Source organism: Ostrea edulis, chromosome 10 (genome assembly GCF_947568905.1).
Source record: "Ostrea edulis chromosome 10, xbOstEdul1.1, whole genome shotgun sequence".
Taxonomy (NCBI): Eukaryota; Metazoa; Mollusca; class Bivalvia; order Ostreida; family Ostreidae; genus Ostrea; species Ostrea edulis.
The window spans coordinates 19,234,665-19,257,965 of NC_079173.1; the positions used below are offsets into that span (position 1 = coordinate 19,234,665).

The 23,301-nt window shown below is 35.0% G+C and overlaps 1 long non-coding RNA gene across 1 annotated transcript; it reads left to right on the plus strand.

The window, feature by feature from the left end:
• Positions 1-3,553: 3,553 nt before the first annotated feature.
• On the plus strand, positions 3,554-19,227 carry LOC125665237 (uncharacterized). Its single transcript, XR_008799410.1, has 11 exons — positions 3,554-3,717; positions 5,054-5,095; positions 8,840-8,881; positions 9,515-11,146; positions 11,670-11,771; positions 13,035-13,254; positions 14,363-14,435; positions 14,679-14,887; positions 15,003-15,105; positions 15,790-15,822; positions 17,312-19,227. It is a non-coding gene; the product is annotated as an uncharacterized LOC125665237 (long non-coding RNA).
• The last annotated feature ends 4,074 nt before the right edge of the window (positions 19,228-23,301 follow it).

The following is a 23,301-nucleotide window of genomic DNA, read 5'->3' on the forward strand; positions in this document are numbered from 1 at the left end:
ATCTCCCATAAGGCGCCCGTGATCAGAACAAAGCTCTTAGCAGCTGTGTGTATTCACAAATAACACACACCGTGGAACACGGAGGACACGGTGTATCTCCGTGGATTTTCCACCGTGGTCTTTCCACGGTGGGGTGTATAAAACTCGTGTCGTGTACTGTATGTGTATCTATATATTGGCGTAATAAAAGATTGGGTCCAATGCTGTCTGACGTGTTTCATGCCGACTGTTAGGCCGTTCTTGGTACACTGTTTTTGACTACGGATAATTCCGTTTACCTGATCAAGATATAGGGCTCACGGTGGGTGTGACCGGTCGACAGGGGGTAATTACTCTTCCTATGCACCCGATCCCACCTCTGGTATATCCAGGGATCCGTGTTTGCACAAATCTCTGCTTTGTATTGCTTATAGGAGTTATGAGATTGATCACTTTTCGTTGTCTTCGGCTTTCATTGTTTGTTATTTTGAGGCGGTGCTCAATTGCAATCCAAATGGATCATAAGCAAAAATTGCGCTAATGAAATGAATCAGCTGAGAGACACAGGTACGGTAAATAGGTGATAATTAAATATCGCTACATAGATATAGGAACTTATGATGGAGAACGTGAAAATATCCCATTTGCCATAAAGGGTATGAGTTCAATTACCATCAACGTCTCCGTTCTGTAAAGAACAACTATCTAGATATAGAATAACATCTCTGTGGTGTTTTAATGGAATTCACTGGTCTATTTCTATTCAATATATGTATGAATATTATATTTGTTAGAAAATAAATAAATGATGGCCGATGGATCTAATTCCCATCCTTAAGGCCATGCTTATGCGCTCGTGTATTAAATCAGTTTACAGAATAATATATTTCATCATTGTAGTGTTGATCAATTAAACTTAATTAGTACATAAAACGTTAACGAATGGAACCATCGATACACTGGCGAATCTATGGACATTGTAAGGATATCTATATAGATACCGATTATTTGTATGGCAATTGAATAGTGTCGTTGATAGTAATTGTACGAATAGTGTAAATTTGAAATTGGTCTTGATTTGTATTACTTTACTCAATGAAAGGTGAAAACAACGAACAGTGATATATCTTATAACGAATGATGCAAAATTATTTCAGTTGCTCATACAAATTCATTCGTCTGAAGAAATGATTCTCTCTGATCTCTCATAAAATTGAGCACTGTTCGTTATCTTCGCCCTTCATTATTTGAGATGTTATTTGAGGCAGTGCAAAATTACAATCCAAATTGACCATAAGCAAAAACAAATGCGCTAGTGAAATGAATCAGTTGGGATAAATCGGTACGATAACTAGGTGATGATGTAACATCGCTACATAGATAGAAGAACTGATGATGGATAACCTGGAATTATCCCATTTGCCATAAAGTGTATGAGTTCAATTGCCATTAACTTCTCCGTTCTGTAAAGAAAAAAAGATCTAAATATAGAATAACATCTCTGTGCTGTTTTATTGTGGAGTTGACCTGGTTATTTCTATTGAATATATGTATAAAAATTATATTTGTTAGAAAATACATAAACCCTGGTTGATGGATCTAATTCCCATATTTAAAGCCATAATTATGTGCAAGTGTATTAAATCAGTGTACGGAATAATACGCGGTTGAGTTACGGCTTTCCCCATAAAAGTTTTCATACATAAATATACTTTACCGCACTGGCATATTGCACGACGTCACAATGAAAAATACGTCATGACGAAGGTCATGACGTACATATCTACAGTCCTTTTGTGGTTGGAAATGTCAAAATATTGTTTTGTTATTTACCACCGCTGTCAAACAGTAAACTGCAATCGCGTAAAACTTTCTGTCAAATGGGTTATATTAATTCTCTTTGATATTGAAAAAGTTTCGATTTCTTCTTTATATAGCACACACGCTAAAAAGTAATATCCATATCATACTGTGATTTTGATATCTCCCCTACCGGTAATCTACACGTATATTTACTTTCACAATGGACTCATTTGCATAAACAGGGTTTCCGTACATAAAAAAATCATTATTGGCACGACACCCCGAGGTTTTTAAGTGAAAGATGTTTGATTTATGTGACATGTGAACTTCAGTGCCAATGCAAAGTTAGGAGAGCAAGTTCTGGCTTCAACAGAAAATATATTTTTCAGGCTAGATTCAACTTTGTATGTGCAAAAATCGCTGCATCTTGCATATTCAATACAAATATTAGACATGTTACAAGTCACAATAAACTTGCTCTCAGCACTTTTCAAATTAAGAAATTAATATGCTTTGAAGTTATATTAACTTCAACTTGCATTGCTATCTGGATATCGTGCCAATTCAACGATTTATATATACACGATACGTTTTTATCTTGTTGTTTGATCACGTGATACAGAGTTGATGTAGAGACTGTCGGTCTGGTGAAAAATGTATAAGAGGTCAGTATACACTTAATGATATATACATATTGTTTTTGTATAAAAGGGTTGTGTTTACAGAATTTGTCACAAATTGATCTGTTTATTAACGCTTTTTTCCTGACATATTTCTATGGCCCTACTTAACACAACTGCGTATAGTTCATCATTATAGTTTTGGTCAATTAAGCTTAATTATATTTTAAAACATTAAAGAATGTAATCCTTGATGCACTGGCGAATCTAGGGATATTGTATAGATATCTTTATAGATACCGATTATTTGCATGAAAAGTGAATATTGTCGATGAGAGTAATTGTACAAAAAGTGAACATATTTGAAAATGGTCTTGATTTTGTTTTTACTTTACCCTATGCTTGATTGATTGATTGGGGTTTTACGCCATTTTACGGCGGTCTTTACCCTATGAAAGGTGGAGATAACGAACAGTGATCTATGTCATAATGAATGATGCAAAATTATTTCAGATGTATTGATTTAATGAATACCTTCCCCCAAATTGTACATCTAATCGTATTGGTCTGGAGATGTTCCTGGTCAAAAAAAAAAAAACACGACCTGCAGATCTACTCCGACATCATACTTAATACGACATTGTGAATTACCTTTAGGTTCAAATGTTGTTAGTAAAATATAACGAAATATTAAGGTTTAACAACATTTGATAGATGACTTAGTAAGTGGTATTTTCCGTGATTATTTACAATGAATGGAAAAGTTAGCATAACAAACAATTATCAATCTAAAAGTTCCTATACAGAATACAAAATAAAAAACGGTAAACATGGACCCCTGGACATGTGAATGTAGCTTTACTTCGTTCTTTTGTTACATCAACCCCCCCCCCCCCCCCCGCCACACACACACATACATTGGATCTTGGATCTTGAATTGGTATATAGTATATACACGTTCAAACGATAGTGAAATAGCTTACTCGGTGAAAGGACACATGCCATTTGATGGTACAACAATGCTTATTTCACCGATATCCCCCTAAAGCAACACCACCAAAATATAGCAGTGTTTCGATTTTCTATCATATAATTATGTTACAACTTTGTCTCTTTTATCATCCCATGATTTTTGTCTTTTTCAGTGAATTATTTGGAAACCATCTAATTTGCAATTGTCCATTAGTCGACATTTTCCGCTTGGCGAAAAGAAGACGATTGCAGTTGGCTCGGTACCTTTCCTGCCAAAACCCCGTGACTCTAAGAAATACATGGCTGAATGACCTTATACTTCAAGAAATAGTTTGTGATTCAGGTATAGCATCTACCCTCGGGGATACAGACACCGACCACGATTGAAATGTACTACTAATCTGGAAACATGTATCATAAACTACGGGAGTCTAGTACAACGTATGCGTCATTATAGCGACCATACGGAATACAATATACCTCCTGATGGATTTTTTGACGTCTTTGCATTATTAGAAGCATAAAATGGACTTTGGGTATAGGAGGAGTAAGCATCCACTGTCGATCAATCACAACCACCGCGAGTCCTTTATATTGATTATAGAAACGGGGTAATCTATAATCAAAATCACTGTACTAAGAACGACTGATCAATCGGTATGAAACACGTCAGACAGCATTTCACCCATTGATAGTTTGTACTGGGGTACTAAATCAACCATAGAATTTGCTAGGTGCTGACTTTAAACGAGGCTGTTGAAGCCCTTATAACATCAACTTTTTTGTCAATAGCCTGATTCTATTTAAAAACTGATCATAAGCAGAAGAAGCTCTTGCGTATCGATAATTATTTTCATTCATATCTCTATTTAATATACCCTGTGAACTCGAAATAAAAGACACCACAGAACCTCCACATATGCTTTGTATTTAGATATTTTATTCAAAATATTAACGTCAACGGCAAACTAAGAATTCAACTTTACGATAAAAAGGATGATTTCAGCGTATCCATTGTCAAATTTTCTCATATTCATGTAGCAATATTCCAAAAGCTTGTTCTGTTTTTGGTCAGTTTTTAAATCGAAACAGGCTACTGACAATCAAGTTGATTTTGCAGGGATTCCGACAATCTCGTTTAAAATCAGCATTTCGCAAATTACATGGTCGTTATAACGATCTAGTTTGTCAATATAACCTATCATTGGGTCAGATGATGTCTGACGTGTTTCATACCGATTGTTAGGCCGTTCTTGGCAAACTGATTTTGACTACGAATAACTCTGTGTACATGTACCTGATCAGGATATATGGCTCATGGCGGGTGTACCGGTCGACGGGGATGGTTACTCCTCCTAGGCACCTGCTTCTACCTCTGATATATCCAGGTGTCCGTGTTTGCACAACTCTTTATTTTGTATTGCTTATAGGAGTTATGAGATTGATCATGTGCGTGATCTTACCTTTCACAAAAACACTATGAAGGTTTTATAGGGGGAAATTAGGACACGCCGTACTTGTCCAATAGGTTAATGCACAATACCATTTTAGAAACAACTGCACAACAGTGCTATAACTGTAATGATTATTCGTCTTTGATACGAAAACGAAATGAATATACAATTAACAGTATATGTACATGTATATGCCAAAGATTAATTAAAACTGTGTCATTTCAGATTCCACCACTGGTATTACCAGCGCGAAAACAACAGTTCCCGGTATGTATTTTGCATCTATTTAATCGAAGGTCGTTTGATTATTGGAGGTAAATACCTCAAGAAGCAACGCCACATACCATCTTATATTTAGTCCATTTACATGTTCTTGTCCTTCGTCTTCTTTCAATTATAGTCCAGCTGGACACGCCATTACAGGTGATGTTGACATAGTTGAAAATGAGGATCTCAAATCATTTATTCTAAAACGTTCTAAATACAGAACCTCGGTGTTGTAATTAGTGCCAGAACTTCTCACATAGACGTTTGTGAATAAATTATGGTTCATATGAATATAAAAGCCGGTCCGTTAACAAAGGAACAAAATTCGTGCCCATGGGAATTCCAACAGACTGTTGGAAGAGCTGATTACTAGAGACCACGAAGATATTGTCAATGAGGAACTCTAGCATATTTTTTATTTCAAATTCAGAGTATTTATGCGTGAAATCAAAGTGGTGTTTAACAAAGTAATTGTTGGATGACTGATCACTAGATATGAATGTTTCCGTTTTCCATTTTTGTTGAATAAGCAACTGTCTATGATGTCAAAAAATATAGTCCTTAATTTATAATGAGGAATGATCGTGCAAAGTGTTGAAAAGTCATATGTTTTGATGTTGATTTAAGAAATGTTTTGCGATTTCAAGTTTACTAAACCTTCTTTAGAATTTTCGTAGAATCCACATTTGATTTATACCACTTCTGGCATATGTAGTCGCACAGTAAGCTTGCAAAGTTTCCTTCACAGCTGCTAATATTTTCATGAGGAGATGGTGAGGAATGGTTGTGTAAAGTGTTGAAAAGTCTTAGGTTTTGATGTTATTTATTTGGGAAAAGTTTTGCGATTTCAAGTTTACTAAACGTTCTTAATAATGTTTTAGATCCACATTTGATTAACACCACTTCTAGCATTTGAAATAATTAGAAGATACAGACACAAGGACAGAATTCTGACATATGTCTACATAACCAGAAGTTCTCTTGTTTGATGCCTTGGGGAAGGCTCACTCTAGAGGAGGAGAACCCCCGAGGAAATATCACTCTGGAGCCAGACTTCCCCGTAGGAATACCTACTTTATCACTTGTTGTAGAGCCAGACCCCCAACCCCCTGACAGGACTTCCCCCCTCCGTTTATTCCTGGTAAACTACAATTACTTTATGGAGATTGTTTAGATACCAAGACCTTTTTTTAGCAGGGCATTAAATGATTTTGCTTAAGTCATTCATTAAACTCAAGAGAAAAAAAACGATGAATAAAACACATTCAAATGAATAACTCATTCTAACTCACCAACTGAGAGAGAGAGAGAGAGAGAGAGAGAGAGAGAGAGAGAGAGAGAGAGAGAGAGAGAGAGAGAGAGAGATTCATAGTTTGCGCAGGAGGGGATGAAAGGGGGTGTCCCTCTAGAGCGAAACTTCAAGAGGGTGTTATGCTTCTAGGGTGAGTTTTCCCCCTGGAGATGAAGTTTATTTTAGAGCAAATCTGCTGGGGGAAGGCTCACTCTAGAGTCAAACTTCCAGGAGGAAGACTCACTCTAGAGTCAGACTTACGCAGGGGGAAGGCTCACTGTAAATCCTGACTTCCGGGGTAAATATCATTATTGTGGGAGTCTGGCTCTATAACACCGGCAAGTAAACAATGCATGTATTCTAGCAAAGTTGAAACTTGCAACTGTCATACTCAATGTGTGTTTGAAATTCGCTGTAAAATTAGCTAGACATGCAGGACTGACTGCTTTGAAAAGTTGTTAGCCCTGCCAAAGACCAGCTAGCCCTGCGAAAATAACTATATTCTTTAAAAAATGCTTTTACATGTACTAATACAATGTATATATCGTATAATGAAGTACGATATACCTAATTCGTTTCTAGTACATTATATTCTATTGAAATTTGATATAGGGTAGAATATGAAGTAAAATGTACTAAATTGACGAGGTTTGTCCATTTTGTTACAAATACAATAATGAAGTTGATTCATCTAAATTTCATTTAGCAGGGATTTTATCATCTCCGATCGGACGTCTTTGTAAAGAAATGTCTTCACCCGTTGTAAAATGTATGCGTTTCGGGCGTTCGGGCTCACGGTTAATTTAAACACTGCAACGGACTCGAGAGTCTAAGTGTAAAAAGAACAAGAGAATGACGTTGGGCGAAAATTACAAAAAGATTCAAGTGAATGTTCAATACAAGTTACACATAATACTAGTTTTAAACCGCGTTCATGTTTTGGAGGAGTTGTTTGACTTGGGAAAGTGAGTACGTGACGGGGGAGGGTGTGTGTGTGTTAAATAAACATAAATATATTGTAAAATAGAAACAACTTTAGTAGTATTTTTGGTTAGAATAACATATTGAGACATGATTAAACTATATGAAATTGCAAAAATTAATCATAATGAGATTCAAAAATAACAGTATACTATTATATTAGTTTATTCATTGTTACTGTGATCCTAAAAGACTAAAAGTATTTCAATTATTAGCCGTGCAACATAATTAAGATATATAACGCAAAACATGTACACATTTATATATATCAAGACATTTTTTGATATTTATTTTGAAAATAATTGATTATTTTGTCCATAAATATTTGATTTCTCCTTCAAAACTAGGGGTTCTTTTTGAACGGATGCATGAAAAGTAAATATCGTTAAATTACTTCGCGAATATGTGTAACGTTATTTGTTAAAAACTGTTGAATTGTTGGTTTTTATCAAACTTTGACATCTTTTTTGTTTAAAAAACGAACTCGGTTACCCCATTTTTTTTTTCAAAAATATTTGTCTATTTGTTTTTGTTTCGCTTTAATATTAATATTATCCAGATGAACAACACCAAATTCTGTCTATTTTAAGTTCTGCACTGAGTAAAGTCAATCACTATTATTGTCTATATAATTCAATGGAAAACAGAGTCGATACCGTAAAAACAATGGTATATTGAAGACGTAATTATTAAAAGACTGTGTTGTTGAATGAAAACAATTTTCACAGAGTAGTATATACATTGTCTACCGCCGTGGTTGTCAAAAGGTTCTAGCTTTCCCCCAGCATGCTGAAGACCAAGGTTCGAATTCCGGTGGCGACAAACCTAATTCGTTAAAACAGGTAGTGACAGTTCCATCGCCAAACGATCGGCACCAAGTATGAATGTCACGGGTCCTCTGAGATGACTTTAGAAACGGATATCCCGTGTCACAGTAGGTGTTGCACGTTAAAGAACCCTAACTGTTCAATGGCCGTAAGCGCCGAGCATAGGCCTAAACTTGAAGTCCTTCACCGGTCTTGGTGAAGTCTCCATATGAGTGAAAAAATTCTCGAACGAGATGTTAAGCATGATACAATCAATCAATCGTTACAATGACCAACGACACGAAGAATTAGATCATCATTTTTCGTAGGATATGTCCCAACCTCATGACAAACAAAAAAGGTTGACATCAGATGGCTAAAGCTCTAATAAACCACTAGCACTAAAATTACACTAAATATACAAACGTATTTACAAATTACGTTTTTATTGGATTTGGTATGAGAATAAATGTGTTATAGGGAGCGAATTAGGACTCGCCCTACTAGTCCAATGCACTAATTTACAATGTCATTGTAGAAACGACTGCACAATGAGGCTATGATTGTAACGTTTATTTGTCTTTGATACAAAAACAAAATGAAAATACACCTACCAGTATATGTACATGTATATACCAAAGATTAATGAAAGCTGTACCATTTCAGATTCCACCACTGGTTCTACCGGCGTGGATACAACAGTTACTGGTACGTATTTTGGATCTATTTAATCAAAGGTTGTTTGATTACTGGTGGTACATGTAGCTTAATACCTGAGACAGTTAGTCTTTCTTCTAATTGTTCCTTCGACAAGTTTTCTATATTAAAAGAGAAAATCACAGGTCTATTTAATTAAACACCCTAAGATTTATCATGATAAAGAAAGCACCGTTATGGCCTTCATCGTCATCCCTGGGACTAACTTTGAAGCTCTTTTCAAACAGTTGGTGAAGCATCACAATGAGTTATAATTATAAAACTATCAACAACGGATGCTTACTCCTCCGAGACATCTGATTCCACCCACCTCTTGTGTGTTTAGAAGTCCGTGTTAGTCCTATTCTTACTTTTGCATTCTTTATTTGATCTATGTAGATTTATCACTGTTCGATATCTTCAATTTTCATAAATACAAACGAATCAAGTCAACAGCTGATCTACAGGAGTTGCTTAAAAGAATTTTTGTTTTTCCTATCATTCTGCGTTCTTGGTTATTAAGTACTGAGTGTCAAACCCCCGGAAGCCCAAGTTACTCTGAAATGAATCTTAGAAGTGGCTTTTCTCCTCTCCACCTAAGAAATATCCATGCATCTTCGTATATGAATATTATTATCAATTTAGATTTCATCCCAGTTTCCACTGATGCAGAAACTGTCTTTTCGACAATAACCGGATTTGGCAAGTATTCAACATGTACCAAACATTTTGAATATTGTATAAAACACTGAATTGTAAAGTAGCAATTTACAGTATACGTCAATGATACATGATGCATGAATTTATCAGCAATGAATGACATTGTATCTCTTGCCGCTAACATCATTGAAAACATCAATTTGAAATGGCTTTAAAGCTTGAAGAATTCCAATCCACCAGGTAAACTCCTTGTGTAGAGATTGGATTATTGTCCAATATCTAAACTGCCCTCGGCATCGGAAGTAAGTTTGTTATTTCATGTAGTTATTTACAAATAGTATGACATACCCTATAAATGCATATACATGTGCATATATATATATATATATATATATATATATATATATATATATATGTACAGATACATCTCTAATGTTAACAATTTGTCCCACATACTATTGTGTACCGTGAGTAGGATCTAATTTGATGCGATTTCGAATGACTTTTAAACATTACAGACATCTGACATTTGTCTACATAATCAGATCTGTCTTGTTTGATATGCCGCTGATTAAGGTGTTGTCAGTAGAACGTGGAAACAGTCATCATTCTCATACAGCTGACAATACGAGTCAACTGAATCTATGCGTGATCCTGATTAATTGTAAAGTTGCTTTTTTTTTTACCTGGGGTCCACTTGCACAACAATTTACTGTTAGTTATTGTCTCAAAAGTAGCATATCGTCATGTGATTAGGAAAAAATGATGATACCTTTATACATTTTAAATAAATTTCCGTAATGTAATATATATTATAAAACAGCATCAACTTTTTTCATTTATGTATTGAAATCCATCAAAAGGACACACTGTATAAAATGAATGTGATCAATTAGAACAGCTCACAAATCAATAAAACCATGGAAGATTCACCAATACACTGCTACCTAGAGACTGTAGTAGACATACATCCCTGTCTTCAGCGCTGATGGGCCTTTATATCCATATATTCAACTCTGGTGTGTATTTATATTCCATTTGTCAATGCTGGTGAGTAAAACTATTTTCTCTCTCTATGGAATAAACTACTATAAAGCAAAACATCTTTAACGTAACTATGTAAAAAGTTACACGTTTACTTGTTATGTACAAGTTCACCTTTTGTTTGGTGTCTATAAGGTATAATTTTACTCGGTATGTGTTTATGATGTCATACGTTTTCTCGGTATATACATCGTATACGTTCACTTGGTATGTTCAAGTCCCACTTTTACTTTAGTTATAAGTCTACTCTGTGTGTATAAGGCATGCGTTTACATCGTCTATACAAGTTATTCGTTTACTCGCTGTACGCGTATTTTGTACGTCTGGAGAGATGAGGGATCGAATAAAAAATCACATTATTTTCATGTTTATTACACTTATTACAATGACGACAATAATCACAAACATGTAATACGGTAAGTTTTAAATATTATTTTATCATTTATTTCTATTATCGTATTTGAACATTTCAGGACATCAGAAAAGAAGAAGATGTGACTGTTGGGTAAACAATGGCGTGGTCTGCTGTGGGTTTTTTCTTTGGATCGGTCGGTGACAGATACTAACGGGCGGGTTAGGGTTGCCAGTTTTTCATACCGTTTGTTACACCGTTCTTCATATACTGATTTTGCCTATGGATTGCTTTGCTTACATGGTCAAGATATAAGACACACGGCAGGTATCCTCATATGCACCTGATCCTACTTCTGATGTTTCCAGTAATCCGCGTTTGTCTTATTCTCAATTTTATATTCATCTGGGAAACCAATCAATTCAGAAATAATACAACTGTATGAAAGTGAATGTATAAGCTATTTCTAGTCATTTATATTGTGGCCAAATTTCATTTTGCTAAAGCATAATGCTAATTCATGCCTTTAAGTTCATGGTGACTTGATATCACGAAAAAAGTACAAGTATTTTAGTTTAAAATCCACCTGTAGTGTCATTATATTATACAGATTTTCAGACAACTACATAACATTGTTCTGTTGAGTTCATTTTTATCATTTTCTGTATGTACAAATTTAAATATCTCTTTGTCACTATGGAGCTTTTACATTTTACCAAAATATCGTGAACATTTTCATTTCAGATTAAAATCCAGACACACAGATGGGATTCGAGCATTCTACATTCCACGCATAATTCAGAAGCTCTATCCACTACGCCGCTGGCGTTGACGACATCTGTTGAAGTAATTAAACAGATGTTCTATATGAAAAAATATACAGCGTCCTTACTTATATAATATTAAGATGTATATTCATAATGCATAAAAGAAATTCTCTGTCCTCTATAAGAGACTGGAATTTAAGTGGGTCAATATACTCGTACCGTTCAATCCTTACAAGCAATGTACCCTTCGAGGCCTCGGTCCCATTACTTCATTACTTTTATGGAATGGATAGGTACTCGGGCATTAACCTATACATAAAAAGACCGTCGTATGTTTTTTTCCTGTTAAAATAATCAGTACATTCCACTTTTCAGGATTTACGAAATTGTCTTGATACAAAGTTTAAATTTTTATTTAAACCAAAAATACGAGTATGTAATACCCTTCAAAAATAATAAAAAGTATAATAGTATTAACATTTTTAAAGTAATATACCACCCTGTTTATGGTTCTAAGATATCAGACAACTGGCTATCAAAATCATTTGATGTGTTGTCAGACATAATTCTATACTGATTTACTTATAGCATAACCTGTTTGGAAGATATGAAATCACTTCCTTAAACAGTCAAATTCTGCTGGTTACACCATCTCCGAATATATTTCAAGGACAATATGTTGAGAAGTGTGTACAAATGATGACTACTGGATAGTACGAGGAAAATCGAGCACCAATTTAAGGAGGGAAATGGATGTTTTAAGATTTTATATGAAACTGACGAAATACTGAGGATTTGAATATGAGACTATCTTAAATATGTTGGAGTCAAAGAATATATTTATTTCTCGAGTCTCCTTTATATTTGGTCACTACTTTTCTGATTATGAATTACTTGTCTGAAATTTTCTCGCATAAAGTTTGATGTTATTAAACAGTCAAAAAAGTAAACTCCAGATACAAAACATAACTACAAGGCTTGCGACTTCATCTTTGCATACAATTAATGTCAACTATACGATCCACATAAAAAATACGATACATGATCAATATTTAACAATTTAATGGATATGTATGCATATTCACAAAAAAAAAATCCTTTCCTCTTCTGGAACTCACCATTTATTTCGTACTCATTGTGGTATTCACAATAACACCTCACTCATCCTGCTGAACAGTTCTATGATAAGAAGAGCAGTATCAAATCCACATTATTTTTAACTAGGAGACCACAATAATCTTGATTTTAACACAAGGCTTCTAATACAGGGAAATGAGATGGTACAGTGGAATGAAATGTAGTGCCATGTTGACTGCTCCAAATTGTTTCTTCTTTGTTACAGATAAGCATTACATCACCAGTAAGAGACACACCAATATCGTCATTTGATGATTTGCCCACTGGACATGCCACGACTGCCACTCCAGTTCACTCGGCTGTACATTGAATTAGTATTGGCTTCGGCTGGAGAGAGAGTTCAGACTCTGATGGACTGGTCTCTCACTCTGCGGGAATCTGTTGCTCTTATCCGTTAACCACTTATCATTCCGAGGAACGACCATGTAAGCTTTCCAGTCTCCGTAGCAATGGAAGACATAGTGACAATCTATATGATACTTGCTTTTTCCGTTACATATTGCTTGTTGATATTTACTACTAAGATCAGAAAGGCTTTAGATATGAAAAATATTTTTGAAATAGTAGTTGATTTTAGATCTTTACGTTTGAAATATCAAATTTAATTCAATTGTTTTAACTGATATTATGGATGCAAGACAACATCATCTGAATTAATATCAATTAAGATCAGAAAAGTGTAGGTCCATTATGAGCACATCAGTCTTTCGAAACCAGCTCATTACAGCCCAATCCCAAATGTGACAGAAATACTTTTGAAAAACTTCTGAATGTCTGAGAACCACATGTATTTGTTATCAGTCTGCAATACATCAATGACTTGGTTTGTTGGAATGTGTTCAACGGATCCACCATGTAATTTAATTTTTAAAAGTTGGCCTATTTTAGTTGGGTTTGGCTAAAACGCGATATTTCTTTTGGGTTTAACACATTCGCAGGAGATCGGTGCATGCACGAACTTTCACTTTACATAAATCAATCACAGAGACAAACTATTTCCAAACACCACATTAATTCAGCTTAATTAAACATATTTTCGTTTTAAAAAACCTGTGCTTGGGAGAAATTGTTAAGAACATGATTTATCTTTATAGTGCTAGTTAAGTGGAGGGGAAGTGAAGTTTCGGTTTAATTGGATGGGCTTTTTAAATCGTTTGTCACGTTGGTAGCCAGAAACTTTGATACATTAAATTCTAGTCTTTTTCGGACTTTGATTTTGGTGGGTTTATTCTTCTTAATCTATCTATTTTTTCTTTTGCTCGTTTTGTCGATTTTATTTTTTTTTTATGACAACCTACTATCAAAAGCCGTCCATCTTTCGGTCTGAGTTTTGGCATCACCCATTTTCATTTTCGTGCAATCCATGTATGAAACCTGGAATTTGAAATTTTTTTTTTTAATAGTACATGTTAACACCGATATTTCAAAGGATGATCAGAACTCATGAGCACCTCCACAACTAATAGGATTCAGAAGTAGTCTTATCATATTAGAGTGTTTTCACCCCAATCTCAAATGGTGTGGTTTTTGTAGAACCTGCATTCCCTATGGTGAACTGAAAATACTTCAAGTGAAAATTGCCACAGGATGACAAAGACATCTCATGGTATTTTTTCTCACTTCGTCTTTTTCAATTGATCATGGATTTTCGTTCAACACTCGTTCGTTTTAAATGACAAGACAAATAACAATCGCCATATCATTGTAAACCATTAGCAATGTTAATCAAGCATTATACGGAGGAAACACCTGATCAGTTCAAACACAGCAAACTCATTTACTAAATATCTGCATGACAATTGATTGATTGTAAATTGTTTAATTTCCATCTTGAACATCTCTTACTCAGATGGAGACGTCACCAATGCCGGTGAAGGGCTTCAAAATTTAGGTCTATGATTGGAGCTTACAACTTTTGAGCAGGGGGTCTTTATTTTACCACACCTGCTGTGACACAGGACCTCGGGTTTTCTCGTCTTATCCGAAGGACCGCCCCATTTAGTCGCCTCTTGCGACAAGCAGAGATATTGAGGACCTATTCTAACTTGGATCATCACGGTACAATTCATGATTAAAGATATCATAGCACTATACATCGTTTCATTTTATTGAATACATCAATAAATACATCAAGTTTTAAAATTAATACATTGACTGTTGTAATATATTACAGGAGGTGCATCGGCCATAATCACATCCACAAAGATTTAATTCCACAAGAAATCAACAACCAACCAAAAGGACGGGCACAAAATTGTGTACACTCGATTTAAAATGTAGATATTAAACTTAATTTCTATCAATATGTTGAGGAGTGTATACAAATGATAACTATGTGACGATACACGATATGCTGTCTGTCATTGTAAAGAAACGATAACATACGTGTTGTAATAATATGTGGTCAACTATCGAGAAATTTACATTTTGTTTGAAAAAAAAAATAATTCAGTTAGGCATGGTGGAGCTGAAATAATTCGTTGAAACTTTCATTTGTTAACTACCAACTTTGTTTCCTCGTGGACTTTCCGATCATGTGTGTTTTATTTGTGATCTTGACATTAATCCAATGTTTTGAAAAGAAGAGACTCGACGTAGTAAGCCACGGCTAATAGAAATCAACACCTATGCACAATTTGTATTTGTAATCATCACTGAGATATGACTGAAAATATGCAACGCGACGGAAAACGCCAAAGATTCAGTTAACTGACTACAGGGGACGATCGAATTAAATGTGCTGCGTGAACAATATCCAAAATTAAAACTGTATTCAAATCTAGATTTGTACTTTCTTGAAATCATATATTTTTCAAACTTACGTTCATGTTTGCAGTTACATGCTGGGGGTATTATGCAGTTTTATATTTCTCAAATTGTATGAACCGTTGGTATATTAGTCAAAAGAAGCACTCTTTGGGGAAAAATCAGTGTATTCATATTACTTTTTCACTCTTTAGATGCATTGTTAAATGACGCATTTGACTGGATGGGTATGTCTAATTTTCTACCATTTTTTGATATGAGTATTGTTTATTTGCCTGAATATACATATCATGTAACATTGCTGCAATATCACAATGCATTATTACCCTTCTCGTAGGATCCTTTTAAATTATAATCCATGGCATTAAATTCCAGATGAATTGGCTCATTCGTTTGTCATCAGCAGCGATGTACTTTCCTCACAATCACACTAACTGCTACAAAAATGGTCTAGCATTTAGATAATCAAAAACTGAGTCAAATAAAACAATGTTTGTGCGAAGCGTTTTTTATGTAAGGAAAACATTCACAATGTATCGAGATTTAAAGATAAAAAACAGTGATTATCTCATAAATCTTATAAAGAATACAAAATAGAAACTTGGGCAAATATGGACCCCTGGATATACCAAAGGTGAGATCAGGTTCCAAGGAGGAGTAAGCATTCCATGTCGACCAGTTACACTCATTTGCAAACGTTCGTCACCAATCATAACTCCATCTATGCGAAAAAAATAAGTACCATATATCAGGAAAAACTTTTGGCTATTTCATGTTACCATAAGATATTAACAAGTGAAGATAACGGAAGGTGATCAATCTCATAAATCTCATCAGGGATACCAAAAATAATAGAAAAGCAAAGATGGGAATCTGAAAACACAAATAAACATGTGATCATGTGCCTAGGAGAAGTAAGTAATCCCTCTTGACTGGTCACACCGACTGCGATCCATTTATTTTGATCAGATAAATGGAGTAATCCGCAGTCAAAACGAGACTGTAAAGAATTGTCTAGGGGTATGAAACGTCCGACATTTTCTGTCATTGGGTAAAACGTTGTCTCCCGTTTAAATCTACATATCCCGCATATAGGTGGGTGTGACGGTCGACAGGGGATGCTTGCTCCTCCTAGACACCTGATTTCACCCCTGATGTGTCCTGGGGTCCGTAATTGCCCAAGAATACATTCTGTATCCCTTGTAGAAGTTATGAGATTGATCACTATTCGTTATCTTCGCCTTTCACCCCAGAATCCAAATAATTCATGCATTACCAGATCCCAGCTCCTTAAATTTGAATAAGAAAGCAAATATCATGAAAATAAATTATTGCAACGAGAATCTTATCCCGAACTCTCTCTCTCTCTCTCTCTCTCTCTCTCTCTCTCTCTCTCTCTCTCTCTCTCTCTCATAAAATACAACTACATATATGATGCACGATATACGACATTTTCAACCATTCCAACTTGATCATAATGCATATAGGCCTATGTACTGCATTCTTTAATCGTGTCATCGCAAAAGAAAGAAAACTTATTGAAATCAAGAAGTTTTACAGACTGTAAAAAACCTTATTTCATTGAAATTCTTCTTTACCAATATTTCAATTAATTTTCTAAAAGAAAAGCAGAAAAATAAATAGATTAAAACAGTCTCTATCAAATATACATGAGGAAAAACAAAAGCAAATGTATTCGAATCAACTTGATTTCAGGTTAATGTTTTGAAAGTTCGAAAGTTTTAAAAAGAATGGTTCCCATCAACCACGTACCTCAAATCGCTTGAATGGACCCTACTTTAGTGTTTGGCGGTGTGATACGAGATTTGTGATTCATCAGTTTTAAATACAGTTCATGTTTACCTGTAAATTCGTCATCATCATATTAACACATGTGTTGTATAGAGATTATTTAATTTAATAAGTGAACAAATCACTAAAATTCCTACTGCACTTACAGGACACAACAGGTAATTCGGAGATAATTACATTACAGTACTCATCGTTTATCAGGATGTACGAGTTTCTAATGATTTTCGCTTTGTTTTCTGGAGTTCAGGACGGTGTTTTAGTACAAAAAAAGGAAGCGTATTATGATTTTAGTATCATTTTCACCATATGTGCTGTATCCCTGTTATGGTATTCTGTACATTTTGATTTGCTTCATTTCCACTGTATAACCTAGCTATCTTTTTGAAATTCAATTTTGATTTTAACAAATTTTGTTAAATGTAGTAGTGACATTTTTTTTCCTAAATGACGAATGAATTTGCATTAAGGTTGATCGATCCTCATGTGATGTCATAGGGTTTTGCGAAAATCTTAATAATTTAAACTTTGCGCATGATAGAAATATACCTTTCTTAGGAATTTTATTCACTGGATATAGTAAATAATCTGGTAAACAATTAATACTGAAAAGTTTATATTTTCCATAGATAATCAATTATTTATGATTAAAAAATTTTTGTCAAGGGCAATAACTCCTATGCTGCAATTTCCTTTACTGGATGTCTATTATACATTGGTTTCCCTAAAATCCACAATTAATCTATACATATTTATGAATTAGCAGTGTTTTAAAACTGTTGATATTTAAATTTTGTCATTTCAACAAGTTCTTATTTATTTTTATTATTCTGTTTAACGAAAATGTGTGATTTTCTGATGTTGATGTGTACTTCTGTTTTCGTGTATCTGACCTTTTAAAAAAGGTGGCAACATACACATTTTCTTTGGTCATTAATTAAATAAAACTATAATGAGTGGAAATTTATAATTTTTTTCCACTTTTAACCATTAATATTGATAAGTCAAATGAGGATGGAGCGACCTTAAATGAATCCTTTGAATACAAAGGGATTGTGAGCGACCCAATACGATCGATATTATATTAGAATGTATTTATGGGTTTAATGTATGTTTTTATCATTTATGTCGAATCTATTTCTTTTGTATACCATCTTATCTAATAAATGCATGCTTTACCTGGAAATTACGCATGTGAATTTAATAATGTGTGTTGAGCATTGGCTACAGAGAATAGATTATTGATCTTATTTTCATGAAAATGATAGACCCATTTATTTGAAAATTCGTTGGAGATTTGTTACACACAGAGTGAGACAACTTAGACCCCACAGCATATTCAATGATTAGTTCGAATTCAAATATATTATTTTCTGCAATTAATCTGAGAAAATAACTCAGATCTGCAGTGGACAGGGGTTGGACTCTTAATGTATTCAACTCTCGAATAACATGTGTATGTAAGCCAGGTAACCGATGTGGTATCGAACGTTCATTGTGAAATCTGAACTGTCTTTAATAATTGTGCTCAAAGTATGTCTGATAGGTGTTAAAATGGTAAATATTGCTGTTGTATGGTGCATTTATTTAAAATATAAGATGGAATGATAGGGTTTTTGCAGCATCTATAATTTTTCTATGGAACTAAAGATTTCAATATCAAGACTGTGTATGTTTCAATTTTATGTCCAGTAAAACTCAGTAAATCTTTTTCTTACACTTCGTTGTAACAGCTTTCAAAACTGTATAATTTTGATTTTCCGGCGGCAAATGTAAAGATACTGTCTAATTTTTTTACCCGGATTACCCAAAGGCGAAAATTAATTGGCATTAAGTTCCTGGAATTGTTTATTAATTTCAGGATTCCCTAAGCTTTGAAGACACTCTCTTTGCCATATCATGTAAAATGGTAGTGACATTGCGATAATGGCGTTATATATTCCCTCTCGTGCATATGCTAGTTAATGCCCTTGCGCCAGTTTTTTTGTCAAACAGCGCCTCTAACACATTGCTAATAAAAACAGACTCCAGTGTTACGTCATATGTAGAGGAAGACACAGTCCCTGTTGTGAAATCTGAATTATAATCAAATTCTTCTTCAGATTCCGATTCTAAAATACGTTCTTTCAGTACATCATGGTTGCAAAAAAATATCGGATATCAGAGCCAAATGTGTTCATATTTGCAAGTGTTCGTTTCTATAGTGAATGTTTACATTGTGCAATAACCAGTTCTATCGAATGATCCACCTTATGCTTACCTTTAACGAAAGATGTGCAATTTGGGCATGACAAATGAGTTCGTGGGATAAAGTGAGAGGAAATACGGATACTGTGCAATGCTGGCGATTCTCGGAAATAAGAGGCAAAGGGGACTTTGTCCTTCGTACACGTTTAAAAAAGAATGACTCCCATACCTCAGGCACCTCAATTGTCAATCCCAACTAATCATTTAAAATGTTATACTGTAGAGTCAGTACAACCGATGGATGACTGAGGGGATGTTTGTGAAGGTTCACCTATTTAATATAGATGTGAGACACACTGTGTATAGTTAACATGCTTAATTGCATACGGATCAAATTCACGGTCAAAGGAAATAAATACTACATGTACAAAGTACAATCAATGTCAGTAAAGCTATAGACTCATCTCAATTTTGTCTTATGAATATTTACTATAACTTGGCAAACGATGCTGAACTAGGCACGTTCAATAACTGAATAATGGCGGTGTCTAAATCAAACAGAGAGACATCGTAAGTAAGCAAGACAATAACGTTCTCGTTTGTGGAGGACTTCATCAGAAATCACAGTGAAGGTTCGGGGAAAACATGAATGTCAAACGCATTCACGTACTACAAAGAATGGTACGTTCATTCCATTTCCGGTAAGTGATATCTGGACAGACTCGTGAGTGTATAAGTTGTAATCAGATGTAGTATGGATTCAGGATAGGGGGGGGGGGGGGGGTCACATGATCATTAATTGTTTACTATGAAGTTAAAAGAACTATGATAATGTACAGGATATTTTTGCTATAATATTTTTTCTAGTTTATTTAATGCCTATAAACTATCACAAGCATGTACCATGAACATGTTGGTCGATCAGCTGATTGAATGTTCTCATCACTCTTAAACGAGTTCGCTCTTGACTTGTTTTCTAGTAAACTGTTTGCCCCAAATCTGTTTGCTGTGATTCATATTTGCGCTGAGTATGTTCATCCTCTCTTTACAAATTGAAAGACAGATTAAACTTTTTTTCTGATACAACTTTTGTTATATATATTCAAAGTTAGGTCATACTGAGTGCCGAACTGGGTTAAGTATCTTGTAGATACATTTGTGCACCATATGGGTTATTAAAGACCCATCTCATGACTGTACGGTCAGTGAAAATGTAGGCGGAGCCTAATCTAAACAGATGTTATTTACCTGGAGTGGCCAGGGTCTACCAAGGTGTTAATTGCTATATCCCATGGGACTCAAAGAAGTACACAGAGGCAGAACATGGCAGAAATCTACCTGTCCATGCTTTTTTATAGTTTTGATATACACAGGACCTGTCTCGGGGACCTCTGCAGAGTTTTTGTGGTCATAGTGTTTGAATAATGGTTGTATTCCTAAGGGTAGCTGACACACATTCTACACCCACCTCTCTCTCTCTCTCTCTCTCTCTCTCTCTCTCTCTCTCTCTCTCTCTCTCTCTCTCTCATTGACTCAATGAATAATTTCTGTTATAACGAGCTATAACTGTGTTGGGATGCCAACACAAGTGTCTCCGAACACCTCCCCATGTCAGAAATGGTTTTTGATGGCAGATATGCACTCAGGATCCTCAAAAAACACTAGAAACTAAATTTGGTTGAAATCCTAGGGACTTGATTTTTGCCATCATTTTCTTCAATGGCGGCCATTTTGAAACATTTGAAAAATGATTGGAAGGAAATACTGATGCTAGAAATGAATTGTGGACCCTCAATTTACCCCAGAACCCAAATGTTGTACAGATTTTAACACTTTCAAATATTTCGGTATATGGCGGCCATTTTGAAAATGGCGGCTCAAAAAAAATTTTTGATGGTGGAAATGGACTCGGGGTCACTAAATTACCCTAGAAATAGAATTTGGTTGAAATCCGACAACCTTGAGTTTTTGAAGTTTTTTGGCCGCCATCTTGAAACGGCGGCCATTTTGAAAATTTGAAAAGTTGATTGCACCCCTCCTAATGACCCTTTATCAGCTCACAAAGTTTGAAGTTGATCAGTCGAAGCATGTTCATAAAATCGGTCGGACAAATTTCTCACTAAAGAAGAGGGAAAATAAGAAGAAAAGAATAAGAATAAGAACTAGAAACTTGTTGCCATGGCAACATAAAGGTCTTCCGTTCTTTCCGTGTCCAGTCGATCACCTTAAATTCTTCATTTGTTATAAAGTGGGAAAAAAATATTCGAGAAATCTGGGGGATTGAACCCGGGTCGCCCGCATGGAAATCCACCACGCTAACCATTAGGCTAGCGAGGACCTCGCTTCAAAATTAAAACTATAAATATCTAGAGATTGGTTTGATCAATTTAAAAACAAATATCATATTCAGCATTCTATAAAGAGTCTTTATTTATCTTACTTTTATCAAAGAAAAACATTAAAAAACCAAAAAAGTTGAAAAAATATATTTTTTAAATTCGCTTCCGGTAGCGACCGGAAGTGATGACAACGTACGAAATAGTGATTCTGCAAATCTATAAGTCATGTTCTATCATCTCTAATAAGTCTCCAGTTCATATATTTAGCCGTTCCTGAGATCACTGGCGGACAAAGTTCCATTTGAAAATCAAGAAATTGTCCATAACTTGGAACCGAAATAGAATTTTCCCAATTTTGTTTGTGATAAACAAAGTTCATAATAAAATGCGTTTTTCCTGAAAACCACTGTATAGTTTTCGAGAAAACTCCTGCACAAAATTTGGTCAAAAAATAATAAGAAGAAGAAGAAACAGTAGAATCACTATAAGGTCTTCCGTGAAGAACGGAAGACCTTAATAATAAGAAACGGAGCAAAAACAATATGTCTCCGACACTTTGTGTTCGGAGACATAAATATAGAGGTATCATAAATTGATGACATAAATTATTTCAATAGGTTACAAGCTTTAAAACTTATTGTGCAAATTATTGTTTGATTTCTGATTGTGTAATTTATAATACATGTACAGGTATATAGAGGGGGAAAATTACAATTATATTGAAATTGCATTGTTCAGGGGTCTTTTTAAAAACAATTGAATTACAAGAAAATAGCAGATGTGGACATGTCATTGCTATCAAAACTCAGGTATACCGGGCTTCCTCAAGATCTAAAGAATGCCTGTAGATACTGGCTGTTATTGTTATCAAAACGCCTCTCTGGGGTAGCCCCAGACCACAGTGTCTGCAGATGTCACTCCACCTGAGATATATTGTTAAATGTTTGATTGGCAGGCAGCTTACAATTTGGGGGTGTCAACTTAAAATTGGGTCTGTAAGTTGATGATCATATCAAACATGTTTATTTATATGCTATATTAGATAAACTTAGACTTAATAGATCAATCGGGTGCATGGGGCAACCATCAGGGCAAATGGGCTCAGGCGAACAGGTAGATAAAAGGTGAAGATAACGAACAGTGATCAATCTCATAACTCCCACAAACAATACGAAAGAGAGAGTTAGGCAAATACGAACCCCTGGGTATACCAGAGGTTGGATCAGGTGCTTAGTAGGAGTAAACATGCCCTGTCGACCGGTCAAACCCGGTTTGAGCCCTATATCTTGATCAAGTAAACAAATTTATCCGTAGTCAAAATCAGTGTGCCAAGAACGGCTTAACAATCGGCTTAAAACACGCCATACAGCA